Source organism: Coturnix japonica, chromosome 2, assembly GCF_054131305.1.
Source record: "Coturnix japonica strain WE chromosome 2, WE-NBRP24, whole genome shotgun sequence".
NCBI classification, from domain to species: domain Eukaryota; kingdom Metazoa; phylum Chordata; class Aves; order Galliformes; family Phasianidae; genus Coturnix; species Coturnix japonica.
The window spans coordinates 78,765,927-78,793,788 of NC_140664.1; the positions used below are offsets into that span (position 1 = coordinate 78,765,927).

The 27,862-nt window shown below is 41.3% G+C and overlaps 1 protein-coding gene across 2 annotated transcripts in view; it reads right to left on the reverse strand.

The window, feature by feature from the left end:
- CDH6 (cadherin 6) overlaps positions 1–27,645 on the reverse strand; it is a 102,914-nt gene extending 75,269 nt beyond the window's left edge. The window contains exon 1 of one of the 2 annotated variants that reach the window (XM_015854470.3): positions 27,566–27,645. The gene's annotated coding sequence lies outside the window, so the exon portion shown is untranslated. Of the gene's footprint in view, positions 1–18,919; positions 19,118–27,565 lie in introns of those variants that run through there. The other variant, XM_085537808.1, reaches the window with a different exon arrangement.
- Positions 27,646–27,862: the final 217 nt, after the last annotated feature.

Here is a 27,862-nt window from a genome sequence, read left to right on the forward strand (position 1 = left end):
CTGAGACTTCCCCTTTGGCAAATGGGAAGGAATGTTTTGCTTTACAGTGGTCTGCCAGACCAGGCGTGAAGTGACTCTGTTTATCAGCTGTGCAGGAGATCCCTGCACCTTGCCATTCCTAAAGTACCACAGCCTTTCTGAAACTGGGAAAAGCAAACAAAGCCTATTAGCATAAATGTCTTCACTGAGTTAACAATTTCCCTTGCAGGGAAAGAGAAGGGAGAATTTGAATTTGAATGTGCCCCCTGCTCTGTGCGTGCACACACAGACACCTCCTGCCAAAAGATGCATCTGGTTCTATAAAAATCCCGGATCCTCTCGCATGAATGCAATCTGAAGTCATAGGTTTGCATAAGAACCAAATCCTCAGCCAGAGGGCTGTGAAGTATCTGTCAACTTGTCAGCTGGATGCATACAGAGAGAGCTATTTAGAGCTGATGTTGCTACTTGGAAGACAGGGACTTGGTTACCTTTTTACTTCTGTGCACCTGTGGCCTATCTCAACTATGTTATAATACTTGTTGTTTTTACCTCACCTTTTTTGAGCTAAGAGTAACCTCAAAGCAAGTAGTTAACATTCAAATGCCCTAACCCTTGTTTGAGACAAACCTTTCCCTAGGAGCACTGAGGTAACATAGAGCCAAGGTGCTGTCCTGTGAGCAGGGCAGGGAGGAACCTGTGTGGGGAAGAAGAGCCCCAACCAGAGCTGGTAGAGGCCCTTTGGTACTCAGAAGAGCCGTTGTTCAACTGTCCCTCCTCTGCAGGGAGGTGGCTTGGAAAAGGTCTGCTTCTATGAAAGAAGCATCTGCAGCAAGACAGCCAGACTAGAGTCACGTGGAACAGTATGAGGTAAGAGTCACCAGTACATCCCACCCTTATGTCAGGGGATATATGTGCTGCTTTAATTTCTGGTTCAATCAACTATGCTCTTTGAGCAAAACTTCAGCCCAAACTATGCATGTTAAACAAACAGGCTTTCAGAAAATCAGGGTAAACTTGACCACATCAACTTGACCATATCATATCATTCTGCATGTAATTGCCTTCATAACAGAAGGCACTACCCTTTAAAAAAAATAAATAAGTAAATAAAGAAAGAAAATAAACCATGCTTTTGGTGCCACTGTCTTTAGATCAGCTATTAGTGTCTGCAGACTTTTGGGATGCTAATCAAGGGACATGCTGCATTCCTGTAATGCTGGTGAGTGATGTCAGAATCTCTTCCTAGATGCAGGTGTTGGCCAGCAAACCTGAAATTAAATCCCACTGTGATATTCTTTATCTTATTCCACTGAAACAAATGGGATAGTGGTTCACTGCTGACTCCTCCTCATAGTGTGGTCTGTGACAGTGATCTTGGAAACAACTCTGCAAGGCGAGCTCTTCCATTCCTGCTCTGAAGTGCTCTAGCAGATTAAAAACAGTGGGATGGAGAAGGAGAGGTTGCTGAGCAGTTAATGGCACTAGAATGGGGAGACTGCATGTTGTGATGAACATTGCCATAGCTTGTGACCTTGCCTGGTACATGTGGTGCTGATTATACGAAAGGATCCAGCAGATGTGAAGGAAAATCGAGTTTCATCTCCTCCCAGCTATCACAGGCTCTCTTTGGTAAATGGAGGATTATGATACTTTAGGAAAATAATGTATGTATCTGCGTGTGGCTGCAATAATGACGGATTTCCCCCCCAACCAAAGTAACTGTGATTGATGCAGCTGGTGCAACCTATAACAAATGCTAAGGTTAATTGGAGCCAAGGGCACAGCAGTCCTTAAGTAACATTATTGTGTGGCGCACCCGTGTGCTGTCATTAATTTTCCTATTTGTTTGACTTTACAAAAACACATAGAACAAATCTGAAAAGAACAGAAAAAGGATCTCAATTATACCTCCTAGTACTGAGGATGAGGAGGAGCTGAATCACCAAAGTGCTTGATGACATTCTGCTTTTGTAGCTCATAACGCCTCCAGGTAACTGGAGAGCATACTGTGCAGTGGCATTTGCTACATCTGTGCTCTTCTGTCTCTTCTAGCGGGTGCATTAAAAGACTGGGCATCATAACACTTTCAGGCCACAGGTATTTTATCACAACATGGTTCAACCTGAGTCAGAATTTGAACTCCTGAGACAAGCGCTGAAACAAGTATATGGAACAGAGGTTTAAAGCCACTTTGCTGCATGAGAGCAAACAATGTAGGAGGTGTAGTCTGGAATCACTTTGAAGGTGGCTGGCTTTGGGTGCTGTAGAGGGGTGGTCAAAGATCCAAACAGGCTGAAATGGGGATAATCTGCCTTCCACATGATCCACTACATGTAGAAACTGCTTTGAGAACTGAAAATATGAGGTATTTATGATCTTTCTTTCTTGGAGCAACCTCATTCATAACCGTTTCTGTCTGTACACATCTCCAGTTCCCTTCTGGACGTTACTGAAGCTGGGCTTAGCAGGATTATGCGTTGCAGTGTCTCCTGCAGTATAACAGCTTCAAGTTGCATGAAAAAAAAAAACAACACTTCCTCTCCTTTGTGTTATTTATGTTGGGGCTGGACCACAAAGCCTTGTGTTGTGGGATGTACTAAAAAGCAACCATAGCAGAGAGCAGAAGGCAGCAGGAATTACAACAGTGACGTGAATGAAAACTGATAAATCACCTGACAAATGATGTTTGTCTCTGCTGATCCCACAGTGTAGCACAAATACCCCAGACAAGTCCATAATACACGTGAAACATTGTACACTTGTCAGAATAATCCAAACAAAAGCCCACCATCCTACTCCCTCCCCTCGCAACAAACAATGCAGTATAGGATCTTTTGCTCTATCACAGAAGCCAACGAGTCAGAAATGATTCATATTCTCGCATAAAATAGATTTTTATACTATTTTGTTTGAATGAATGATGACTGTCAGAATATGGTTATGTTAGGGTGCGAACAAAGAGAGCTTTCAGTGTAATATAATACCAAGCATGTAAACTAAATTCATATTACAGATAAAATTAGATCCCCGTTATCTATCTGAAGTGATTTCTTCCAACACCTTTGTAAGATTTCAGGGCAAACAATAACATGCCAGGTGCAAAACCTTCTCCCGGGTTCATTCGGTGATAACAGACTAATAATGACATTTGGCCACCAAAAAGAAGACGCGTGCCAGGAATAATGACAGGTGTGTCTGTGCTGCCTATATGTAACTCTGTGTGCATGCTTGTTTGCACTTGCACCCTTGCAGCATGAGGGAGAAGAGGAGGTGGGAGCAGGGGCAGGATTTTTGCATGTTACAGATATTGATACAAGGGGTTTTTTTTTGTCTTTCTCTAAAGACCTTCTGGCGGCTGTATTACCTACATGAGAGGTCTTCAAGATCCTTCCCTTGCTATCACTTACCCTAACAGCTACGTGCACCCTGGTGAGACTGTTTTCTTGGACGTATTGGTGCGCTTAAACATGTATTCTGATGTGCTTTTGCGTGTGGTGTTGTTTGTTTTTTTTTCCTTTGGCTCAGCTGCAGCACAGAACTGTGGATATACTGGGAAATGAGGACATAGAGTTTTCCAGGCTGCTGAAAACAACTCAGCTTGTGAAGAAAAGCAATTATTATTGCTTTTGGATTACTCTTTTCTTGGGAAACATAGTGCCCTGCCACTGTATCCAGTATTGCACAGAAATCTATTGGGTGAGCGGTAACCTGTAATTGTCAATCTAATATCTAACACACAAGCAATTGAAAAACTATGGGGGGGAGGGAGGCGAGGGGAAGGGGGGCAAGTAAAACTCGTGCTCCTGAAAATAGTTCATGAATATATTTCACATTCAAGTTATTAATTATTCATTGAAAAAATCCAGACTGACTGACAGGATCGCAGTTCTTTTTAGTGGTTCCTAAAATGCAGTCAGGATATTAACTCTGCCCATGGTGGTTTTTCTTTTTTAAATGGAAATGTAATTAGAAAGTAGGCAAAAAACATTGGACCAATTTGAGACAATGTTCTTTAGTTGCTATTTTAACGCAGTAGAAAGATGGTACTGCAGTGCTGTAAAAACTTGCATTTTATAGGGGGATATGTTGATGGGACATATGACTTGGAGCAGTATGTTTCTACAATGAGCAAGACCTTGCTTCTGGCCACTCTTTTATGATGCATCTCTCACATCCTCAATATGATGTTGCACGATCCTGCAGAAACCATATGGCACAAACTCCTCCACACTGGCAAAGTATTTATGCTTTAACATGCATTTATTTTTTTTTTTGCCAGTGCTTTGTACTTCTAAAAATGACTGCAAAGTTGATGTTGTACAAAGGGAGGACAGCATAGTTTGATTCATTCTAAGAGGTGGCTTAAGAGCAGCTTGGAGTGCAAAGGTGAGGTGAAAGGTGACTTTAAGCCATGCTCACACACCACTACTCCTCACGTAGTCTCTGCCAGATCATGCCCTTGATCTCTTCCTTTCCCTTATTGCCATGTTTTCTCATTTTTAAGCTGCTTCTGCATGTTGTACTCCAGGTCTCAGGTGGGCCACAGGACACAGGGAAGTGTGAAGTGCACAATGCACTCCTGCAAAGTAGGTGTCTGTTACGTGGAGACTTGTGATTATGGGAGAAATGGATTCAGTGCCCCAAATGATTCCTCCTAGTGCTGTGTTCCCAGGAAACTCAGCAATATTTAGAGTAGCCTGAAGGCTATTTTAAGGTATGCCAGCTGCTAAACACAGCAGGGATTCATCAGGGTAATAAAGGACATTTTAGACCAAGTCCTGACTTATACTCTCTGCAGAGAGTGTGATAAAAAGAAATTGCTGGGAAAGCTTTGCTCAATCTGAGAATGCACCTGCTTTGGGATAAGTCTTCCAGGGCTGAGTTTAGGCTGAGGACAGATTTACACTGGAGGAATGGTGACAATCAGCACTAATGCAAATAGATTGTGTAAAGGGAATAACAATAGCAGAAATACTTGAGGTTAAAGATTGATATTTGCAACCTGGCTGTCTGGAGGCTGGGCCTTATGGCATTTTATTTTATTTTATTTTATTTTATTTTATTTTATTTTATTTTATTTTATTTTATTTTATTTTATTTTATTTTATTATTTTTCTCCATTCATTAATCCAATAACTCACTTGTAGACCCCATTAATGCAACTCAGCTGTGTATTCTTTACCAAGTGGTGAAAGGAACCTCCTTACAGAGGCAGACTGGTGAAATGGTGTCTGTATGACTGTGCCGTGCGACTGATCACAGCATAATGTACTGAGTGTCATACCCTGCTCCTTCACCTCTCCCACTGGGGTTAGTAAAAAGTAAAGTGAGGATTGAATGTTAGAGGGAAAATAACTCAGCTCTGTGCTTTCACATGTGATTCTGAATCCGGGGGTTCTGAAATGGCATTAACTGGGTATAAATTGAAGCTGCAGGAGGCAGCAGATAAAAGCGCATTGCCTTGCTGCATGTACTGAAAGAAGGACGCAGAGAAACTTGGAGAAAGGCAATGATATCGGCCCCTGTGACTTGTGCTGGCTGGCTCGGTGCATCGCGCTGTCAGAAAGCTATTGAGGCCTGCAAGCTGCCGGTACATGCATCCCTCCTTCACGGGGCTGTCCCTCTGCTCTCAAGAGACGTGACACGGCCCTACGACCGCCGGGAGGGACAGCCGAGTCCCCTTAGGGTCGCGATGCAGCCCTTGGTGCCCGCTGGTAGCGAAGGGCTGCCGCGTGGGGGTGCTGCAGGCTCGGCGGAGTCGGGCGGCACCGCGGTGGGCCGGGGGCAATGGGGTCTTTGCTACTGCTTGGCTCCGCTTTGGGAGCACTTGTTTAAAGGTGCCAACCCCATCCTTCCATAAAATAATAATAACATTTTTTTTTGAAGTTATTATTTTATTTTTATTTTATTCTTGAGCACTTTGTAACAGCTCGGCTGGAAACAGAGAAATTAGCAAGAAGTGAAATATTGACGAGAGCTTAATGCAGTTTGAGGTAGTTATTTTCGCTGCGGTAAGGCAGCAAGTCCAATTAACTGTTTCCTATTAAGTGGCCTAAAACCAAATAATGTGGTTATGACCTGACTGTGGGATGAAGAGATACTGACCCTGCATGCGGACGTAAATAATTTAATAATCTTTCTGATGGCAAAACATAATGCTGCTATAGCACAGAGGCAACAACTGGGTGAGTGGATAAGAAAGGGAAATCCTGTTGAGGATCAACATTATGAAACGCTGCTCTCTTCAAATGCTGTTTGTTAATCGTGAGGGCTTTGTTGGCTTAAATGCGAACTGTATCACCTCATGTCCTCCCTTTACTCAGCCCAGTGGGATTCATTCCCTTCTGCCCATCTGCAAACTCCAAAGACCAGTCACTTTCAAGGAAATTCATATACAGAACCGAACTAAACATTATCTTGGAGAGAACTATATCTAGTTTTGTCTCTGACTGATTGAAATGCAACTAATTTGCCATCTCACAAGGCTGCAGTTTCATTTTATTAGTCTATTTTTTTTTTTATTTTTATTTTTTAATTATATTTTATAATGCTTAATCTCTTTGGCATTTAAGCAATTGGAACAGGAGCTAGAGTTTGCATCCCACTCAATGGATGGTGAAGGGGTGTTAAGTTTCTCTGAGACAGATGAGGTGGTATTTGCAGATGCTCTCAGAGCAATGCTTGCACTGTGGTTTGCACTGCAGGGCCGGGTTAGCACACTCGACTGCCATGGAGACCTGTTGGAAGCCCAGCAATAGGAACAACGCTCCAGCAACCAAGAGAGACAGAAGTCTGGTTTGAGATTACAGCGTACTTCCTAACAAGGTGAAATTTTTGGATGAAATCCTGCAATCCCAAAGGTTGCATTTATTTTTCACATGGATGATTTATGACCACAATTTTCTCCCACTCTGTAATGACACTGCAGGTAAACTGTCTGGCTCGCCAAGCAGAGCGTGGCTGTAATGGGGAGGACAAGTGCACTGCAGTCTCACAGGCAGAGCCTGACAAAAATTTTAAGATGTTCTGATGCTTTTGGGTGCTGAAAAAACATCCTCAGAGTGGCTTTCCAAATGATAAATGTTTTCCTGGGAGCCCAGGATGAATCTATACACCGGTGGATATTTTTCAACTGCCACTTTTCACAGGCCAGTCAGCTTTGAGTTATTTGTTTTGGAACAGTATCTTAAAGAGACCTAAGAAGGTGTTTTCAACGTACATTGCAACGGTCTTCCTTATGACTGTGTAATGATGCCATCTTCCTTAAACCTTTCTGAATGATGAGTAACCTTCCAAGAGTGGCTACAGGTACAAGTGCTTGAGGCTGCTTGTGTCCTTAAAAATACACCCGTGCCTAAGTATTAACAAGACTGGGCTCATCTCTACTAACTGGAGTTCACCGGAGTAATTTTTAATTCATCTTTCTTTTCTCTTTTTGCACTCATAACTATTCTTTGTCACATACCCTGATAGCTTCCTCTTGCTTTAAAAATGAACAGACAAATGAACAAAAAAAAAAAAAAAAAAAAAAAAAAAAAAAAAAAGTGGGATTTTTAGTTGTAATACAATTTTAATTTAGTAATACAATGTGAATATTTTTCCCAACTCCAGAGAAGACCTGCCTTGAACTAGCACTTGCATCTGATTGTGCAAGAGACAGCTCTCAAGTACTCCTCCAGCTGTGGTCCAAGCCTGGTGCAAAGCAGTGCTCTGTGCTTGCTGCCTGCCTCATGCGGAACATAGCTCAGTCTGCAGCACCCATCAGGGCATGGCTGCAGGGCTGAGCAACACGCTGTCATGCAGAGAGCCTCCAACCCTCCCTACTGCAGCCCTGACACTGCGCTGCACCAGCAGCTTGCCTAATTCATCCTGCTGATGGGCAGCATTCACCAGCCTGCAGGTGGCATGGGGCTGGTACAGCTCGGCTGCTCTGGTGGGACACAGTGCTACCCAGGTATCAGCAAGTGCTGGGGTCTGCAGAGTGGCATCAGCCCACCTTGTAAGGATTTGCTTATCACCTCAAAAGGGAAATCAGCAGCACTGCTATCAAACACTGCCTGGGAGAGACATCTGCTCTTTAAATGGGTTGTATCAGATGAACGGAATTGAAGCACAGAAATCCAGCAACACCCTTTTTTTTCCTAATATAATCAGTGTTTTTAGGCAATTTGTCTATTTATTAACAGGAAGGTTTTAAAACATTTTGCTTGAGCTGACGTTCTTTAATTGTTATATTCACACTGCTGAATATGCAGTCACACCAGCAAAAGCTTCATTGTGAAAAAATACACAGATTCAATCTGTTTCTTTCTGTATAATTTTTCTAGCTTCGTCATGAGTTTTGTTTTTTTTTTTTCCTCATTCATAATTATTTTCTGTTGGCTTCTCATATTTCTTCTTAAATGTGTTTATTTTTTTTTTCTCCTTGCACTGTTGTTCCACTTGAAAACACCAGGATTAGCATGCAGATGTTTTTTTTTTGATCAGTCTTTTTTAATCATTCCCATTTTCCACAGCTTATTTTGATAGCAAGGGATTTTTGTTTGTTTGCTTGTTTCCAACCTTGTCTTATTGCTTTCTTTTTTTCTTTTTTTTTCTTTTTCTCTCTTTTTTTTTTTTTCCTGATAAATACTTTACTCGTGTCTTCTGAGTGTAAACACCTTCTGTTTGCTATCATCTCCTTAAGACAGCATTTCAGAATTATATTTCTCCTAGTTAAATACATTACGGGCTCTGCTAACTATGCCAATAGCCTTCTATCTTCCACATTTTTACTGCTTCACTAACTATGAAAGCTTAGGTCAGATATATGGTTTCAGGAAGGTTTTGCCAAAAGAAAACAAAACAAAAACAAGGTTTTAAGCGTGTCAATCTGTTGTAAAATTGTATTGCAATACCTCTAAAAATGGCTTCCAGACCAACAGGGTGAACAGAGCACCCATGAAAGTGGCAACATATGCCATCACTAACTACGATATAAACATGGAAGAGTTCAGCAGCGTCCTCTTCTCTTACATTAGAACAAATAATCAATGAGCTGCTATTTCACTATGCATTTTTAATGTCAGGAAGCTAAAGTTGGGGTGGGTGTTGCTCTATAACCCTGAAGATTGTCAGAAATTAGGATTTCCACCACTGCTGTTTAATAGCTACATATTTGTTCACAAACTTCTGTGCCTGAAGGTGGAGAGGGAAGCTGGTCTGTACCTCCTTCCTTACAAGGAAAAGCAGCTTAATATCACTTCAGCCAAAAAATTACCTTCAATGATGTGTGCTGGGCAAGCTCAGAAATGCCATGAACTTCAGTTGTATGGGAGCCCGGCCAAACCAACAGAATGTGCTGCTCATTTTCAAAGTTCATTTAATGTCTAAAACTTTGTTCGTTAATAGCTCCTTCTCTCATCCTGAATGACCCTGTCTTTGCCTGGTGGGCAGTTCTGTTTCACAGAGAACAGTCACTGCATCCTGGCAGCAGCTCTGTGACAGTACCACAGAGTGCAGGGAGAGCTCGGTTCAGAGGGCACAAGCACAACCTACACAATTAATTTGCCTGTTAGGGAGATTCTGCCACCACCACGCACTGTACTCGATTCCAGGAAAAGGGGTATTGGCTAAAGTTAATGAGCAATGAGATGCTGAAATGCGAGTTATCCCCACAAGTTTTTTTTCTACAAATAAGTAAATGGAAAAGTCCAGAGATTATGCTTTTGCCTTTTCTTTATTGCTAGAGGTCTCATAAAAAATGGATTCTCTTTGAGTAATTTTTTGAGACAAAGTATCTTTTCCCCTACAAGCGAAAGCAGGAGATTATCTCTTACCTGTAGCTATAATCAGGATAATATTACAAATCTGTTTTTCCCCTACAATCCTATTTCTTTTTGCTAAAGTAATTAATTTCTTGTGGCATCACATACTTCAAGGAGAAAACACAAAATGATGGTGCTACAGCAGAGCAGAAAAGAGGGGATTTTTTTTTCTTTCTTTCTTTCTTGTTCTGCAATATTCATCTGAAAATGCTCTAGGGCTTAGTCATCTTTCTTTAAACCCGTGGCAAGTAATAAGTGCCTTGCCAGCCCTCTGTGTCTGGTCATGAACAGACAAAGGCAGAAGGTCCCATAGCCCTGCAGCCCCTTTGCACCATTATAGCTGAAGCAAAGGCAATATGGTCAAGGTGTAAACCTCTTACAAAAAACCAAAAAACCAAAAACAAAACAAACCAGTTGATGTTCATGTAGAAGTCTAGATGCGTGCTGTCTCCAGTGTGGGACTTGGATGTGTGAGGTTACAGAGGGATTATCTTAAAGCTACCTCCTCCTAGTGAGAAATGTAGAGATTTCCCAACTCACCACAGCCTTTTATTACAGTAAGAACACAACTTAGCATCTCTCTGAACTGCTACTACCATGAATATTTTAATTAGTTCCCACTTTTAAAGCACTTGGGCATAAAGGAACAGTGCAAATGCTAAGTGTTACAGCCATTATCATTCACCTTTAGCTTTGTTTGTTTGATTTAGCTGTTTGTGACCAAGAAGTCAATGTGTCTTTGGCCAGATTGTACTCAGATGAGCCAGTGGAGACCACATGAACAGAGAGATGGGATCCTGAAGCCGTCTTTGCTCCATAAAGCTGAGAGGAAAGTTTGCTTGTAGTGTAATAAGTTACAAGTTGATAACAAAGTAATAAATTATTGCAGTTAAATTAAACTTATTGCCAATTCCATGACTAAATAAATCATGAGTTGGACTGACTTGAAAATAACAAAGATGACTATTCTTCTATCATTTCCTCCTGGTTAGAAGTAATGTTTTCAAGTCTTTCTTTATATCCAAAAGCTAGAAACTTCACCACATTATTTTTAGTGAAAATTAAAATCACTGACTAATAATATTTTGCTCTTAACAAGCCAGAGATTTAAAGAAAATGAAAACTAGGAGTGGACAACAGGAATACAGGGGATTCAGAAATGAAACAAACACCATCAAAAATTAAAACATAAAGGTCTGATTGGTTGCTACCATTCTTATGTCAGCTGAGAAAAAAATCATTAAAATCTACAGGTAAGATATCAACCTCCCAAACTCATGAAGTCCATTGAAAATTCTTCCAGGGTCCTCAGTGGAAAGGGAAGAGCAACAATCCTATGCAAATAAGAGCAAACGTAAGCTCTGTCATTTGACCAGACTGAAAACTAGATCATGTCCCCAGCTGCTATAAATGTCATGGTTTTGCTTTGCTTTTTTTTTTTTTTTTTTTTTTTCTGCTTTTTTTTTTTTTTTTTTTTCCCCTTGAAGAAATAATGATTTGACTGTCTGATGAAATGAAAGTTCAAGGCTGAATTTCAGGTCTAACTTAGACTTCATTGGAAAAAAACAGATGTCCGCATGATCTGAACAGTTATATTCATTTTAGATGCATAAATATCTATTCATAAGAGGGTAAAATCCATTTACTTTATTCTATTTATGGATATGTGTCTGTTTGCAAGCTTATGCTTTTATTATGGTGTCTAAATACTTAGAGAATTTGCAGACCCCAGTGCGTGGCTGTGCAAGATCCTAAATAAGATATCATTGGCTTCATGATGTAACTTCTCCACTGTAGCTGAGGGCAAATGATCTGCTTCAGGATGAAAAGACCATAAAAGCGAGTGATAGAATATATGTAATTATAAAAAAATAAAAAAGAATAAAAATAAAATTGAACTCAGGACAGGTAAGAATTATTTATGAAAGGAAGGGCACTGCTACTCAAAGCTTAAATCAACCAGTTCCTTTTTAGAAACTGTTTTTTAATGGGTAGTTGTAGAAATGAGGGTACCTTTGGTTCTCCCTTCATGGTAGGTGATATCACAAATCAATGTTTTAATTTTCAACACATGGCTTGAATACATGATGTATACTGCAGCAGATCTTTCACTGAACAACTAGAGTGTGAGAAAAGTTAATTCCATCCTCAGATAAGAGACTGCCCTGTCTGTATTTCTCTGCAGATATGAGAAAACAAAGGCTATGACCTTTCTGAGTAACTCAGTATATTGTACAAAGATTCAGAGGTTCACATATCCTTACCTTGCTTGCTTCCATTGCAAGTCAAGTACACTGGGACAAACATTTAGTTTTTTTCAGTTCCTTTACTGATGCTGTCCTTCTGCAGTGTCGACATTTGACAGCTGTGGAAGCCAAAGACCTTTATGTCTCCACAGAACAAACAGCAGCAGTGAAAGTTTCCCTACCCTGAGTTTTTCAGGGACTGTGCCAGTGCACAGGCTAGCAGCACTGTGCTCCATACCACTTCTGCTAATAGTTCATGGGTGCCACAGTGCCACTGAAAGTCTTAAGAGATGATGCTATTACTACAACCCGTACTATTTATTTTTTATCTATGAAAGGGAATGAAAATACTTGTTTTGCTTACAGTCCTCTGAAGAGCCATTAGGTGGTACTGATGGTGTTTTTGGCTGCTGGCATCTGTTCCAGCTGAGGTTTGAGTAAAGGGCCTTGAAGGTAGAAGGTTTTCAAAACCTGACTGCTTGCCAGTCCCCTGAGGTATCCTATCTATGCTGGTATTAGCATATTGAAAGATGTATGATGCCAGCCAGCCAGGTGCAGAGTTTACTGAATGAGACAAGCACATGATCATGAAGTAAAGATGCAGAATTTCTCTTGGAAGGCCTTATAAACACTCTTGCTGAATTATGTTTTTGAAATAATGTTCATGAAAAGCTTTTGGAGAGTGTTCATTGCTGTTCCCTCATAGTCCTCCTCCAGAGGCATTTAGCAATCCACAGCATTGCGGAGAAAAGATAAATGCTGTATGTCTTTCTTTTTGGAAAAGAAAAAAAGAAAAAAGACAGAACTTTAAAGGCTGTTAAAAGGAGATATAATCATATCATGTATAATTCTACTTAATGTAGTTTCTTCCACAAGTGTTATTCTACATTTCTTCCTTTGACAGTATTTCTTTTAAGTGCCAGTGGCCTGCATGGCACTACGAATGAGGCTGTTACACGTAACCTATCCTGAGCAAAAGTCAAGTTAGAATGCCAACTTTGGTATTTTGTTGGTTTTTGTTGTTGTTGTTGTTTGCATGTCTGATAAAGGAAAAAATCCCACAAACAATCAAAATGTACCTTCTGGTGGGAGCTGCTCCCACATCCTTTTCCTTCTTTGCTCAGAGCTTTTAAAGAGTTCATTTTTATGGGACTTAAAGAGTTCAGCCTCCTATTTTTGGCACATCATCCAGACTTCTGACTTTGCAAGGAAACGGTTTGAGCTTATAAAGAGTATTGATATTAGAGGTTATGTGAGTTGTGCCCAGATCCAGTACTCAGGAGTGCTGAAGGCTTGCAGTTTCTAGGTATACATCCTGTTCTCCATAGCAAGCAACAACCAGAAGGTTGTCCCTGTGAAAATGTTCTCCCTAACCTTGGCATCCTTTTAGTCGGGCAGAAGCCATGCATAGTCCAAGTGCTCCAAAGCATACACTGCTTTGCTGTCACAGATGCTAGTTCATCAGATGGTAAAGGTGATGACAGCTCTTTAAAGTTACTGAAGATACACATGTATTTACTCCAATTAAGGACTTGGCCCAGATTCTGTTTGTTTTGTTTGTTTGTTTGTTTTAATGCATTAGCAAGTGGCAAATATGCACTGGACGTGGCCAAACTACTGTTTTTTGAGGGCAATGACTTCATGCTATGCTAATTTGAGGTTTTATGTTTATGCAAGCTAACTTGGAGGGACACATTTCAGAGTTGGGTAGAGCAGCAGAAAGAGTCATGCAGCGAAGTGCAGAGCTGGATATCAGTAACCCATTTAAAGCTGAGGTGTGGATGCAGGGGTGGGTGTGTGCTCATTCTGAAGAAATTCAGAAAACAAGGTAGGAGGAGATGTTGAGAGATCTCCTACTTCATACATTTCTCTCATTCATTCATGTCAAGATGAAGTCACTAGCACAGTGTAATCTCAGTTCAGTATCCAAACGCATTCACTGTGTGAAGGAATTTGACTTCATGGATTGGATTCAGGCCAGCTGACATTCTACCATGGGCTGATATTCACACATTCTCCTGGAAATTATATCCATGATAAAATTTAAGTGCACCAGTATGCAGTGGAACTTGATTAGTAATCATCATCTAATGGTGGAGGTTTAGAGATTTGTATGAAACAAATGTCCACAGGATATTCAAACTCTCTGTCTGTATCTGCAAACCGTGCTGTGTTATTGTAGTGATGTAGAACAAAGTCGACATTTCCCACAAAACTTTGTTGCTGCAGAAAGTAACACAATAACCATAAAGTTCCTGTTGACTGGAGTTGGGCGGTTTACTGTCTAATTCAGACTGCACAGCAACGGAATAGAAATAAAATACAGTTTTGAACATTCTGAAGAATTACAATTAAGCCCTATGCTGCTATATATATTTATCTGTATATATTCTTTAATGTTAACAGATCTATCTATGAATACATGGGAAAACTGAGTGCAGAATTTATCCTAAAGACCACAAAGACACATACTACAGCTTCCACTGACCTCTCGTACTATCTAGTGAACACGTTGTATGACACCGTTCATTTTGTAGTTCTTTCTCTCAACCAAGAATTGTGATATCCTTATGTTGTACCTGATTCCATGTTGTTTTTCAAGATAGATAATATATTCTTATGCATTACTTATCTTGCTTTTTTTTTTCATTTATGATTCATTTAAGTGAACCAAGAAGCCATATTTGTGAGTGAAAATCACACTGACCTCACCAGAAAATTCTGTACACAGAAGACTTTAAAAATCATTCTCGTTATTACAGATTGAATCATAATATACCAGCTGTTCAGCTATTTTTTTTTAATAAGTATGCTTTAATTGAAGAAAAGCATATTTGATGTGTTTAATTTACACATCTATTACAGGGCAGAGTTTATTTAGCCACTCTGTTCTAGTATAATTTGCTGCAAAGTTATCCACATTTTGGTCAAATTGTCTTACAACCAAGACTGACTTCCCTGAACATATTTTCCAGCTGGGACTCTATTTGGTTGGAGCAATGCTTTATGCAATTAGGGCCTGTGGGCACTAATGTAAAACCAATAAATAATAATATGTTGTAGAATAGTTTGGATAAATAATTAATTCCCCAGATTAAATATGAACTATTTGCTCATGCTGTTGTGTCATTGGCCACAGAAGTCCCATGATACTGCTTTTGCTCTTTGGCTTATGGCTGAGGATTTTTCAGTGGGAGAGAGGAGGCAAGCTGACAGCTTTCAGTTTGTGGGCATGTCTACTGTTGATAATATATTCATGCATTTTCTTCTGATTTCTTGGACCAGTTTTTCAGTTCATGCTTATCCTAATAGCTCACTGGAAGTCAAAGGAATAAGATATGTTTTCCTCTTTTGACTTAGAATGTGACCAGCTAAAATCTCAACCAGAACTGAAAAATAAGATAGAAACCTTGAGTGCTGCTAATCCTGAATCTAAGGGACTTACTCCACACAGATACTGCTTAGTCCCTGATTCAGCACAATTTTTGAGCTTTTGCCTAAATCCCACTAACAGTAATGGCCCACAAGCACACATTGAATGTTGAGTGCCACAGGAAAACATTATGATTGAAGTACTCAGAGTTCTTCTAACAGTAGTAGCTTGAAATATGAATACACCCCTACAACTGAAATTTAGTATGTCATGTTCTGAAAAGCCTTGCACCTGAGAAATCTTCCTCTGATTGTGCTGATGCTTATTTTTTGCTTTGAAGAACCGGCAGTTTTCAGATGATGGCTCCAGTATTTTAAAACTTAAAGCCCTTGAGCCCAAGACAAAAACTAAGCTATTGATTAAAAGAAAAGCCATGGAGATGTTGAGAGTTCAGATAAAGAAATGAAAATGCTTCAATATCAGTATTTCTTTTCAGGCTTTTAATGTCTTACTGATGAGGGAAGCTCAAGAGGACAAAAATCCCATCTTCCTTGCTGTGAACTAGCTCACAGCCCCTAGCTGACAGCCTTTTCCCTTAGATCCACAGGCTTTAACCACCCTATCCAAGCCTTGGTGAAATGAGTGTTAAATCTACAGAAATATACCAGAAATGAAAATAAACAGAGAGGAAAAAACAAAAACAAAAAAAACAAAACAAAAAAAAGAGATATGCCAAACAATTTCCTGAAGCAGATGAACTTGGAGAAGAGAAAGTCAAGGGGAACATTAGGTCAGTTTGAAAATAGAAAGATAACAGAACATATCATTGTTGTTATTTTCTATTTGAAAATAGCCTTGCCTGCAGTGGAACACGTTCTACTCTTCTCCACTAAGGTGTATGTATTTGTCTTGCTTTTGTACTAATGCAAGTGAGCAAAGTTTGGCCAGCAATGTTAACGGTATCTATTCACCTCTCCTTCTGCCTGCTAGCATCCTAGCAAAAAGCAGCAACTCCTGCTCCATTGCTTCCCAGCAGACAGCATCAGGATCACCAGGATCCCTCCTAACAGGGGATGTCCAGCAATAACCTAAGAAGCAGGACAGGGAGGCTCATTGAAAGCTATCACTGAGACAGATGTGACTAGTTGCACAAAGTAAATGTCAAGAAAGAAATTCTTGCGTGTCTGGCAAGCCTCTGGCATTTATATCTGGATTTCACCGTCTAAAATAACATTAGCTGGACAACATTTAGCTCCTACGTTTGCAGATCTCAGCCTGACTCTGCCAAGTGCTGATTCCAATCCATCCCAGTGGGCTTCAGGGGCACTGAAAAGCAACTGAGCACAGCAAGAGACAATATCCATCATTTTGCAGGATCAGACCCATCACATGATACAAGAGGCCAGCTTTTCCTCTGACATATACAAACGGACAAAATACTCAAAGATCAATACAACAAATCAGTGCCAGCAATGTTCACATAAGCAATTTTTCTGAAGCAACAACAGTAATAATAAAAATAATCAACAATGAAAATGTAAACCTGAGTATGGTTTCTCTTAGATGCAAATTAAGATTTAAATATAAAAATGATAGGCTTGTGCTAATCCTTCTTAGGAAGTCATAAATTGTTAATCAGACCCTAGGCAGTGTTGTTTAATACCAACTTTAATAAAATAGCTGCCTGAAGCAGAAAGACAGTTGGGATCCTGACTCCAAAACTTTGGTAGCCTCATCCACATTTTTGTTGCCTGAGGCTCTTACACTACTATTGATACCAACTCCTTTGAAATATGCTCATTTTTTAGACTGCTCAATTATTAAACACCTTATTAGTAGAAAGATTAGATGGAAGAAAAGTCATCTCTGTATGATGGAAAATGGATTGGAAGAGGAAGAAAAAGTTGAGGGAATATTTACATAAAAGATACAGCTCTGTTGTTGATATACAGAGGTAATCCATAATCCATAATTCATTTAAGAAATGAACCCATCAAATTACATCACAATGCATGACAAATTGCTACTGTTGAGCTATCCTATGATAAATTACATAAAATCATTCTTGTCAGAGTAAAACTTGTTTGCGAAAGCAATGTCACTAAAAGGTTATTTTCCCTGTTGTTCCATTGGATCTGTCTATCATGCACAATGTTTTGCATTCCCGTTACACACCTTCATAGGGAGGGGTTGTGAAAGTTCCCTTGTACAGGGTAACTACAAAGTTTAACAAATTAAAACTATTCTGAAAATTGCAAGAAAGAGGAAAGGCAGAAGAGGGAGAAATGTTCCTTCTTTATCCCTAATTGATACACGTTGGTAAGATGAGCAGATATTTTGACAAAAATAAAAGCAAAAATCAGTCTTTTCCTTAAGTGAAATGCCTTTTCCTTGTATGTCCAGAGCAGCTTGTTAGCATGCTAATTGTTTAGTTTAATATGCAATACAGAGCACGCTTGCTACTTTGAAGTGCTTATTCATGATGTCATGGATGTTAGTGTATATTTCTTAATTACACAACAGGACAATTTTCCCCCCCACCAACCTACTCTTTCTGTTGCTCTGATTGGTTTCTTTAACTAGCCAGAATAATCATTTTGCCACACAGAAAAAGATAACGAAAAAAAATTGTAAACAATTTTAAAAGCCATTTTAATTTAATAACAAATTGGGAGCTGTACTTTGTGTTAAATTAGCACTGCAAGCCTCATATCAATTCAAGGCAAGTTTCCTTGTTCGTTACTGCTTAATTAATCAGTCCTGTTTCCATCTAAATGAAAAGTTTTCTCTCTCTCCCTATCATCTCTAATATCTCATTTCAGGCAGCACATCAAGCTAATCTTGCTTACATTAGCAACTTATTTCTAATGGCTCAGCTCAGTTATTTACAATAACTCATCCTACCCCAACTGAATGAATCCTGCTTGGTCTCAGCTCCATTCAGTCAGTCCATGCTACACCAGCAGGTGCAGAGCAAGCTCATCCACTCCCTTGACACAACATGTGAGGACAGAAACCTATTTCTAACACAATGATGTCTACTGAACTTTTGGCTTCCTGATGTGTCTTGTCTTCCCAGAGGCAACGTGCAAAGAGCTGAGCAGAGGATCATTTTGTTATAAAACAACAGATGAGCATGAAACAGTCCAATAGAGAAAGAAATATATAAGGGACAGAGAAAATACAAAGTTAGGTGGTGCCTGAAAACAAATCCCCATCACCCTTACACAGCACTTCCTATAAACAAAGCTGGAATCAACTAGAGTCCTGCACTATCACCAGCGGTGTATATGAAACACAGCAAACCTTTCACCATACCATCTTCAAAGGAAATGAAGGACTTTAAGCGGCTGGTTGAGTATCTCCTCTGTGTGCTCACCTCACCATTCACAGAGCTGAAAACCTCTATCCACAGACTATGTGGCTATATCCTACATTCTGTCACTGACATAGCCAAGTACACAAAGCCTGGGACTTAACAAAACACCCCCATTATTTGGGATTGCACTGACCTGGCCCAAGACAACCACTTACTGAAGCTGTGATCTCTGGTAGCCATCCAGTCTATGTGCCTACCATTTCAGGTTTGGCTTCCAGAAGGAAGATTTCCATATTCCTGCCCAGGTCAGGAGAGCTGCTGGAATCTCCCTCCCTTGTCAGGAAGCATCACCAACACAGCAGCTCTGTTCCCTGTGACCCAGACCGCAGAGAAGTAACAGATACTGGCCGGGGCAAGGGCTCGAAACTGAATCTGCATCTGAAGGCCTGCACCACGTGAAGGCAGACTTTCATGCCAGTTTGGCCAAAGATAAATACCTCTACAATAAACACAAAATATGCTTAATTAAACAAGCCACTTCAAGTGGACAAAAGCTGTCCCCAAGTAACCCCAGTATTTACTTTCACTTCTCCAAGATTCAGGATGGTATTTCAACAGGAAGGAAGAACGTGCAGTATATCTTAACCTAGATTTGTGACAACCAGCTTCTGACCTCACATTTACCAGCCTGGTTGAAATTACAACCTGTTGCTAAGGAAAACTCTATCATACCTTAAAGTAACTGTGATATCAAATAGCTTTGAGATATCTGACAAACGGATTGCAGGAGATTAATGAGGAACAGTTTTAGAAATCCTGTAAAAGACAGCTTAAAATGCTAAAATATGATAATACATTTCATTTAATAACAATATAAATTCTGTGTTGAGAAAAGAAGGAGCCTCTTTTTTATTTTTTTATAAGAGGAAGATGAATCCTTTCTACAGATCAGAGTGCACAGTTCTGCTTCTGATGGGAAGCACTGCTCTGAAAAGCACTGAATTTCAAAAGCTTCTTGAGATTAGATTGTCTGTGGAAGTGCTGATGGCTGTAAATATTAATAAATAAGATACAGTGGGCCAGCACTTTCCCCTCAGATTAGCATGCAGTGCTTTTACCTTGAGAACAGACCTGAAGATGCAAGCACCTGAAGGAACAGTTTAAGAGTTGCCCTTAGAGGCGCAGCACTCCTGCAATGTTCTGGCATCCCTGTGCTGCATTCCTGCAGCTGCTCCCAGGCACTGGTGGAAGCAGAGGCACAGAAGAGGAATGCAACTCCATGCTGTGCAAATGAGCCAGGACTCCGTTATACTAAAGAGGACTCAAAAGGAAATGACAACCACTCCTTACTTGGTTGTTTCCATCCCTACTTTTCCTAGTTTACTGCTTAGAAATACCAAATGTACAAATTTTTGAAGGTCACTGTTGGGCCAGCTCTAAATTTGCTATAAACACTGCATTACAAGATCCTGACATCCTCATCCTGATCCAGGAAAGCACTTAAGTATCAAAACGGTCTTGTGGACTTTGGTGCAGAGTATTGCTCTGTTTAAAAGTAAACGTCTTTAACAGCTTTCTGCTCTGGGACCAGGTATGATTAAGCACAGAGAGAGAAGAACGCTGCTTTGTTTATAGCAGAAATAACTTGGCAATTATCAGCAGTGAGAAGGGAAGTACAGTAGCAGGACATTCATATTGTTTAGACTTAAATGGAGTTTAGATGAAATACAGAGTTTTATAAAACTGGTTGGCACAGCATGGATTGCTTAAAGGGATGTGGCTGGTGGACTTAAAAGTTGCTTCTGCATCTTTTTCCCTTTCAGCAGTGACAGCTAAATTGAGCACCAATTTCACAAAAGGAATTTGCTCCCTGAAAGGGATTCTAGCTCTCTATATTCCTACTCTGTGATCTCCCAGAGCACTTTTCGTACTGTGAAAATGAGGAAATAGGCTCTCTTGCATCCTTACCACAGTCGCTCAGTTTGTGAGGCCAGCTCTAAAAACATTAGAGCACAGTGGTTTGGACTTAGAACTAACCCCACCATATAATTTGCAAATTCAATGCAATATTGTGTTTTTTTTCTTAACGTTTTCTTAATTCTCTCTCTTTCTTTACACCAAGATCGATACCCATGACAGGGGTATGGTATATGCCATGTCCTTACTCAACAAACTTTTCTTTGGCTCACCTCTGTAGCTATATACGAGGAAGGCTACTTCTTAGATGTCTACAAAGCAGGGGTGCTTTGAAATGGATTCCTGTAGGAATGGAGGTGAACAAGAGTGGGAAGAGTGACCTCTGGCTGCCCCAAGCCACGGGCAGCAGCATGCAGAAGCAGCAACCTTTTTTGAGACTCCTTTATCCCCTTTTCTCCTGCAGGCATAAGTAGGTGGAAATGGACAAGGCAGGGAACTGTGAAGAATCTTCATGGCTGCTTCAGCTTCAACGAGGCAACACTGAGAGGAAGGTCATCTCCACCTTGCTTAGGGACATCTCAGATTACTGTCCTCTGAGAATGAAATATTCAGTCTTATCCTGGGCTGCTCTGGATTTACCCAGCCTCTCCCCTCCCCTCCACACTGAACAAACAGGCAAAAGACATCCAGAATGCCCTTTGGGGAGAATGTCAAAGCAGCTGCAAGGAGTCCTTGGAAAAAATAATTGTCTTTCTTCTGGATGGAAAAAAAAAAAAAAAAAAAAAAAAAAAAAAAAAGAAGAAAGGGGGGAAAAAAAAAAAAAGAGACCTACATCTGATTTTTTTTCCATCCATTCTTTCATCAGTTCCAACAACTGGAGCAAGCAGCAGAGAGGCAGGAGGCTTGGCTGCAAGTGGTCCTCGCTGTAGGTCCCAGTTCAGCATTGCTGCTGTGCTGCTGACTCCTTGTGTGACCTTGGGCAAGTCACACATCTCCACTGTGATCTGCTTCCTGCCCTCCGCAAAACGAGGCAAAATACATAGGCCAGCTTCACTTGGGTCTACGTGGTGAGGAAATATTTTAGAAATGGTGGAATACTTAACAGATTTTGAGTGAATGCCAAATGCAGATCAATGACGCCTTCTCTCTTATGTGAAGCAAGACCACCAAATGTCCACACAGCATCTCACGATGATTGATGTTTTTGTGACATGATACTAGGAGCTATTTCACTTTCTTTTTGTCTGTGAAGATGCTTTTGTCAAATAATGATTGCCAGACTAATGACACCCTAAAGTTAGAAACCACAAGGCACTCAAAGATAATTAATTCAGCAAAGAAACTGTTTTCACCTGAATGCTTAGGGCAAAACGTAAAGCAACTGTGCTTTTAATTGTTATTTTTGTTAATGCAGTAGAACTAGGGGGGAGGAGGACATGTGGATTTTCTTTTAAGTAAAAAGACTATCCCTTGGCAAGAGCATCAACGCCAAGACCAGCCTTCATGCTCCTTGTTGCCAGCACCCAGCAGGGACACATGGACACATGTGGCTCTCCCACCACCAGACCAACCCATGTACAGAACAGATTTGGAGTCCTGCCAGCTTCAAGACCGCCACACAGGCTTACCATCAGAGGTGAACACTTCTTTGAGTTAAGTGCCACTAAAGCAGAGCTAGATGCTAACAATTGTGTTGACAAAGCAGTCTTTGTGCTTACTGGAATGACTGGCTGGCAATGGAGATGCAGCAGTTAGGGAGAAAGTGGCTCTGCCTCACACCCAGGTGAGCATGCACCTGCAGTACCTGGAGAAATTTAACTCACATTTAATTTCAGTGCTAATTTCCAATTCCTGCTGACCCTTCTCCTGGGTGTTCCTGCTCTAGTTCTGCAATTAGACACAGAAGCGAGAATGCTGGAAAGAAACACTACCTATTATCTCTCAGGCAACTGTAAACATTACAGCAAGATAATAGAATTAGTTTAACTGAGAGGAATTAAGGTACCCATATAGTACAGGACTGATGCCATTCACAAAGCGATCTCTGTGTACTGTGGTATGTCATTAGAGAAGAGCTGTGGGGATACGATGGATATTTATGTTGCAAATCAAATCTAATAGTAATATTCTGACTATAACAAAGCACTTTTTGAATATATAGATATATGCATATCCTGGCAAGGCAGGCTAATCAATCCATAAAATATCTGCCCACAATGCCAGAATGAAGCCATGATTGAGCAGGTAACTTAAAACACAGCAAGGCTGGCACTGTTCCTGAATGCAACCAGATGGAAATGTATATGCTCTCTGTGTTGTGTGCTTGGCAAAAGGGACAGTGTGAGCAGAGTCCTGGGGCTTGGGGTGAAGAAAGATGCAGCAGTACCAGTGTGAGGGTGGATGTTTCAGCAGAGTTTCAGGTGCTTTGGCACTATCACAGTGAAGCAATCACTGCATCGCTTCCAGCTTCTTTTTAGAGCTCCAGCAACGTAAACCAGGAAGGACACCACTCAAAAGAGTCCTGAACTACAGCTATCCTAATTTCTTCAGGGAATGTTCCTGCTAACAAACAAAACCATAAATACAAATCTCCACAATATTTGTTTGGGCCTTTCAATGCCAAGCAGACTGCCAGGAAAATAAATAAAGCCAGAGAAGATGTTGGCAACCAGCCACACCTGGATTAAGTACGGTGATTGGTTATGGGTGCAAGGTGATATAGTGTTGCCTGTTCTGGGGAGATGCTAGATAGACCCCTGAAAGATATTGGACAGTCCTTGGGGCAGGATGAGAGAAGGTCTTGGGGTGGGAGGTGCCACAAGAAGAACCCAAATGGATGTGAAGAGGAGCACTCAAAAAAAACCCCAAATTTAGAAAATGCTTTCATGCAGCACTTCCTCCATCTAGCTCTCCTGCAGAGTCACTCACAATACAAACAGAGAGGATGACTTTTTCAGTCACTTCCCTGCTTAGTGTAAGACTGCTGGTGTTTTTGCATTTATTATGTATTCTTCAAGGGTGTCTTTAAACCTCAAACAGGGACTAATAATCTGCCCTGTACCTTTTGTTAAGCAAATAAAGGCAGATAGCAGCTGAGTTTAATTACACAAAACATCCCTTCTATGTCTCCTCTTTCTTCATCCCGAATGAAGCAAGCTGAGATGCCATAAGATCTTTCTCCTCAGAGTGCCTAATTTCTCCAGACCCCTTGGAAGGGCTGCCATGACTAAGCAAGCAGCAGAGCAAACCAGCTGCTGCTGGGTTGGTTTTTTTTTTGTTTGTTTTTGTTTTTTAATCTCCACTGGTGCACATTTAGGCATTTATACTGCAACTTGAACCCTGCACTGAGTCTGCAGAAGAGACTGGGTTCAGCAGCATATGGAACTTCATGCGCAGGATGGGGGGCTCACTTCAGAGGTTTCTGTTGGAGAGGACTTGAATTTGGCCCCAGTGGCAGTGAAGATAATGACATTTGTCTGCCTTGTTTCTAAGCACTGGGAACCAAAGTAATTATTTAGGAAAAAAAAAATAGAAAAAAGAAGCAACCCCCCAATGACTCAAAGCCTTTGAAGAAAGCAGCACAGTGTATGCAGCTTGCAGTATCTTTAAAGGGTTAATTAAGAAGTCTCCCTGACACTCAGCTCCCATCACAGGGCCCCTCTGCGGCACTTCCCGCATGGGCACGATAATCAAAAGATACTGAAAACCAATTCTGCTTTATTCTGGTGTAATTGCAACAGAGCTACCAGAGGAATTGCAACCATTACACAGGATGAGGCACCATCGCGGTGGGGCCTGCTGCTTCCAGCAGATTCTACCCACTCATTTTTATAGATTTCAGCTACCTTTCATTTTAGTAATTAGCCAGCATTTCCAAGGAGATCCATAAGCAATTTCCTCCTCATCTTGAGCCATAATGCTACAATATTGCACTAGCAACTAAGCATAGCTTAAAAGTAGTCAACAAAGAGCAGAAAGCTCTGTAAAAAGTTAAGCAAGAGACGAATCCCACCATATAACCCTGGATAAACGTCAGTGCCTTCTACACCTGCATGACTGCTGCAGAGAGCACAGGCATTCACTGGAAAACCCAACAGTGATTCCTTCTAAGCCCCCAAGTATTGCAGGGATCTGCTAACATCAAGTAGATTGGTATGCTGCAATCCTAAAATTTCTGGAGCAGATGTGAGGGAAGAGTGCACTCAGGGAGGGTCCTGCCCAGGAGCCCAGCATGCCTTGGGCAGCGCACTGAGCACAGCAGTGCAAGCAGGACTGCAGCTGGTGAGCACAGCCAGAACTTCTATCAAGTTTACAGCAGTTTAAAGATCTTCAGCAGAAAGGAGGAAAGAAACACAACGTGTTCTTTTTTAATGCGTGTGTTTTGCTTTCAAGGAAGTCTCTCAACTAAATATTTTTGAAACAGCAGATGGCAAAACGCAAACTTTCTGAAAGGAGAAACTGCCTTGAGCGGCAGGTTACCGCCTGCATGGGAATGCTGTGCAAGGGAGGGAGAGAGCAAAGAGCCAGAAGTTATAATACATATTTCTAGCTGAACAACTTGGCTAGAAAATGACGACCATATCTACGTATCGCTGGCATGGTGATATGTAGGAGCTCTGAATTGGTGTGAAAGCTAAAATACCTAGAGAAACTAATAAGTCCCCATGGGGACCCCAGTTTGCTAGGTCCTTAGATGGCTGCAAAGGATAATTGCAGACAACTACAACAGGACTGAATCAATGCCACTTTCCCTGGGAAAAATAAATAAATAAATCAGCACTGCTGCCTCTGATTATGCTGCTCTGAAAAGACTGGCTGCCTCCTCCACCTCCCCCACCTCAAAAGTCAACTGCAAGCCACTAGAAATATGTCCAGAAAGATTATATTGCAGCTGAAAGCCAGAAGCACATGAGATTATATATTTACCGGTGCTGTGTCGGATAACATCTGGAAAGAGAAGAGTGCAGAGGAAAAAGGGATTCAGCCCTGCAGTCTTTATTAGCATGTTTGGGCTGTTCAAAGGAGCTATCCAATTGTGCTGTTGCTGCCAGGCCTCCAAAACTGTATATATCCGTGGTAAAGGAATCTACTTGATCTCGACCAGAAGCCTCCAAGCTCAATCCGACTCTCTTGTGACATGAAAACTTATTGCCTTCAAACAAGAATTAGAAAGAAAACGAATAGGGATGCACCATTACCCATAGCATTATATTGCTCAGGAACAGATGTTAATCAATTTTATGGAATGCTTTAGGTAATATGCAAGCACTTTTGCAAAGAACTGACTGCATAATAGAGATTTCAGCCCAGCAAATACATGAGATAAGCCTTTATCTTGACGGGGAGAGTTATGTCTATTTTGATTAAAACCTGAGGTCTGCACACTCAAGCAGTTTTATTCCCTTGGAATTGCGTTATTTCCAGGGCGCTATTACACATGGGTACAAAGACTAAAGGAAATGAAAATAACCTTGCTCTCATTTACTGCCCTCCTTGCGCATGTGTCTGTGCACACAGCCCATGAAGTACACATGTGGATGTATGTACTACTACCCTTGCCAAGTCGTGGACTAACAGTAACAGCCATCCAATACTCTCTATTCCAGCTGTGCCTGAAGAACTGTTTGGAGAAAGGACTGACCTTATACTAGGTGAGTAAATTCTGCTACACAATCTCCCCATGCAGTGCTATCAGAACTTTAAAACCTCACATCATGCAAAAGTGCAAGGAAAAAGATGCCCCATACTCTCAATTTGTACTAAAGTAGTCTCCGTGCCAGGAGTAATTTTGGCCATTAAACTTCTTGATCCTTGAATGTCATCAGGAGTTATTTAGGTGACCATCCACTTGCACTTACAAAGTACTGCATTTAACTCCATAAAATATGGATTTTATTGCAGCAGTGACAAGACTTCTCTCCCTGGCTACTGACCTCTACCACTACTGCTTATCTCTTGACTCAACCTTCTGTATAAGAATACATATTTAGTCTATATCCCATGTATTGGTTTGTGTGCATGTAGGTGTTTTATACATGTGAATATATAAATAGTTCAATCTATCTGACATACAAAGTATGCTACCAGCTCCTTAGAAACATTGACAACAACCAAATTCAACACTTTTTTCCTGCAATTATCCAACTTTTCTTCTACAAAATGCCTGCACGCCTACCCCCTTTTCTTCCCCCACCTCCACCACTCCCCAACCTCTTCCTTCCCCAGATGAAGCCTTTCACATTTGCCAATCCCCGCAGCATCCCCAGCCTCCTCCCCCCCCCCGCCTCCTTTGCCCCTTCTTTGCGCCGGAGGAGCTCTCATCTCAGCGCTGCTCTGCATCCAGCTCTGCACTTCGCCTTTTGCTTGTGATCTGAAGGGCTCTGCCCTGTATCCATTTCACCGAGACTACGTAGCGCCAAGAAGCCAACACAGTTTTGTTTTGTTTTTAATTTATTTTACCAAAAAAAAAAAAAAAAAGAAAAAGAAGAAAGAAAACAACCTTGGCTTATCATGCTTCTTCTTTTTCGTCATCATCATTATTCTCATTCTTATTAACAGCTTTCTGATCGCACGCGACCCCTCCGCCCGCCTTCACCTCATCCCTGGCCCCAGCGCTTTGCTGCCCATCGCAGCCCTCAGCCCAGCGCCGCATCCCTTTCCCCGACTCGGCGCACGCGAGCGCAGCTCCCGCAGCCCCCAGGGGACGGAACCCGGCGCAGCCGCGGAGCCCCCACCAGACAACCACCAACTTTGCGAAAGAAGTGACGGACGCCCCCTCCCCAGCAACAAACACATTCTGAATACGAGCATTACAAATTATAATAATACATTAATTAAAAGAAAAAAAAAAAAGAAAAAAGGGAAGGCGGCCGCCTGGTGACAGCCGAAGCTCAGTGCCCGGGGCGAGCAGCCCTGCTCTTACCGGCTTGCAGGGCTGAGCTGGGATGGGTGGCGGCAGCTCCTGGCCCCTGCTGCCCGCTCTCAGCCTCCCCGCCGCTCACTGGGGCTGCCGCTCGACCAGCAGCACTTTTTAACTCCCGCATGCAAGCAGCCCGAGCCGAGGGGGCTCTCTATCTGATTGGTTTCCATTCAGTGCTCCTGATTAATAAAAAAAAAAAAAAAAAGAGAGAGAGAGAGAGTTGGTGGGGGGGGGAGGGAGGGAGAGAAAGGGAGGGGGAGGGAAAGAAAAAGCCAAACTCCTCCCTTGCTGCCTGCCTCC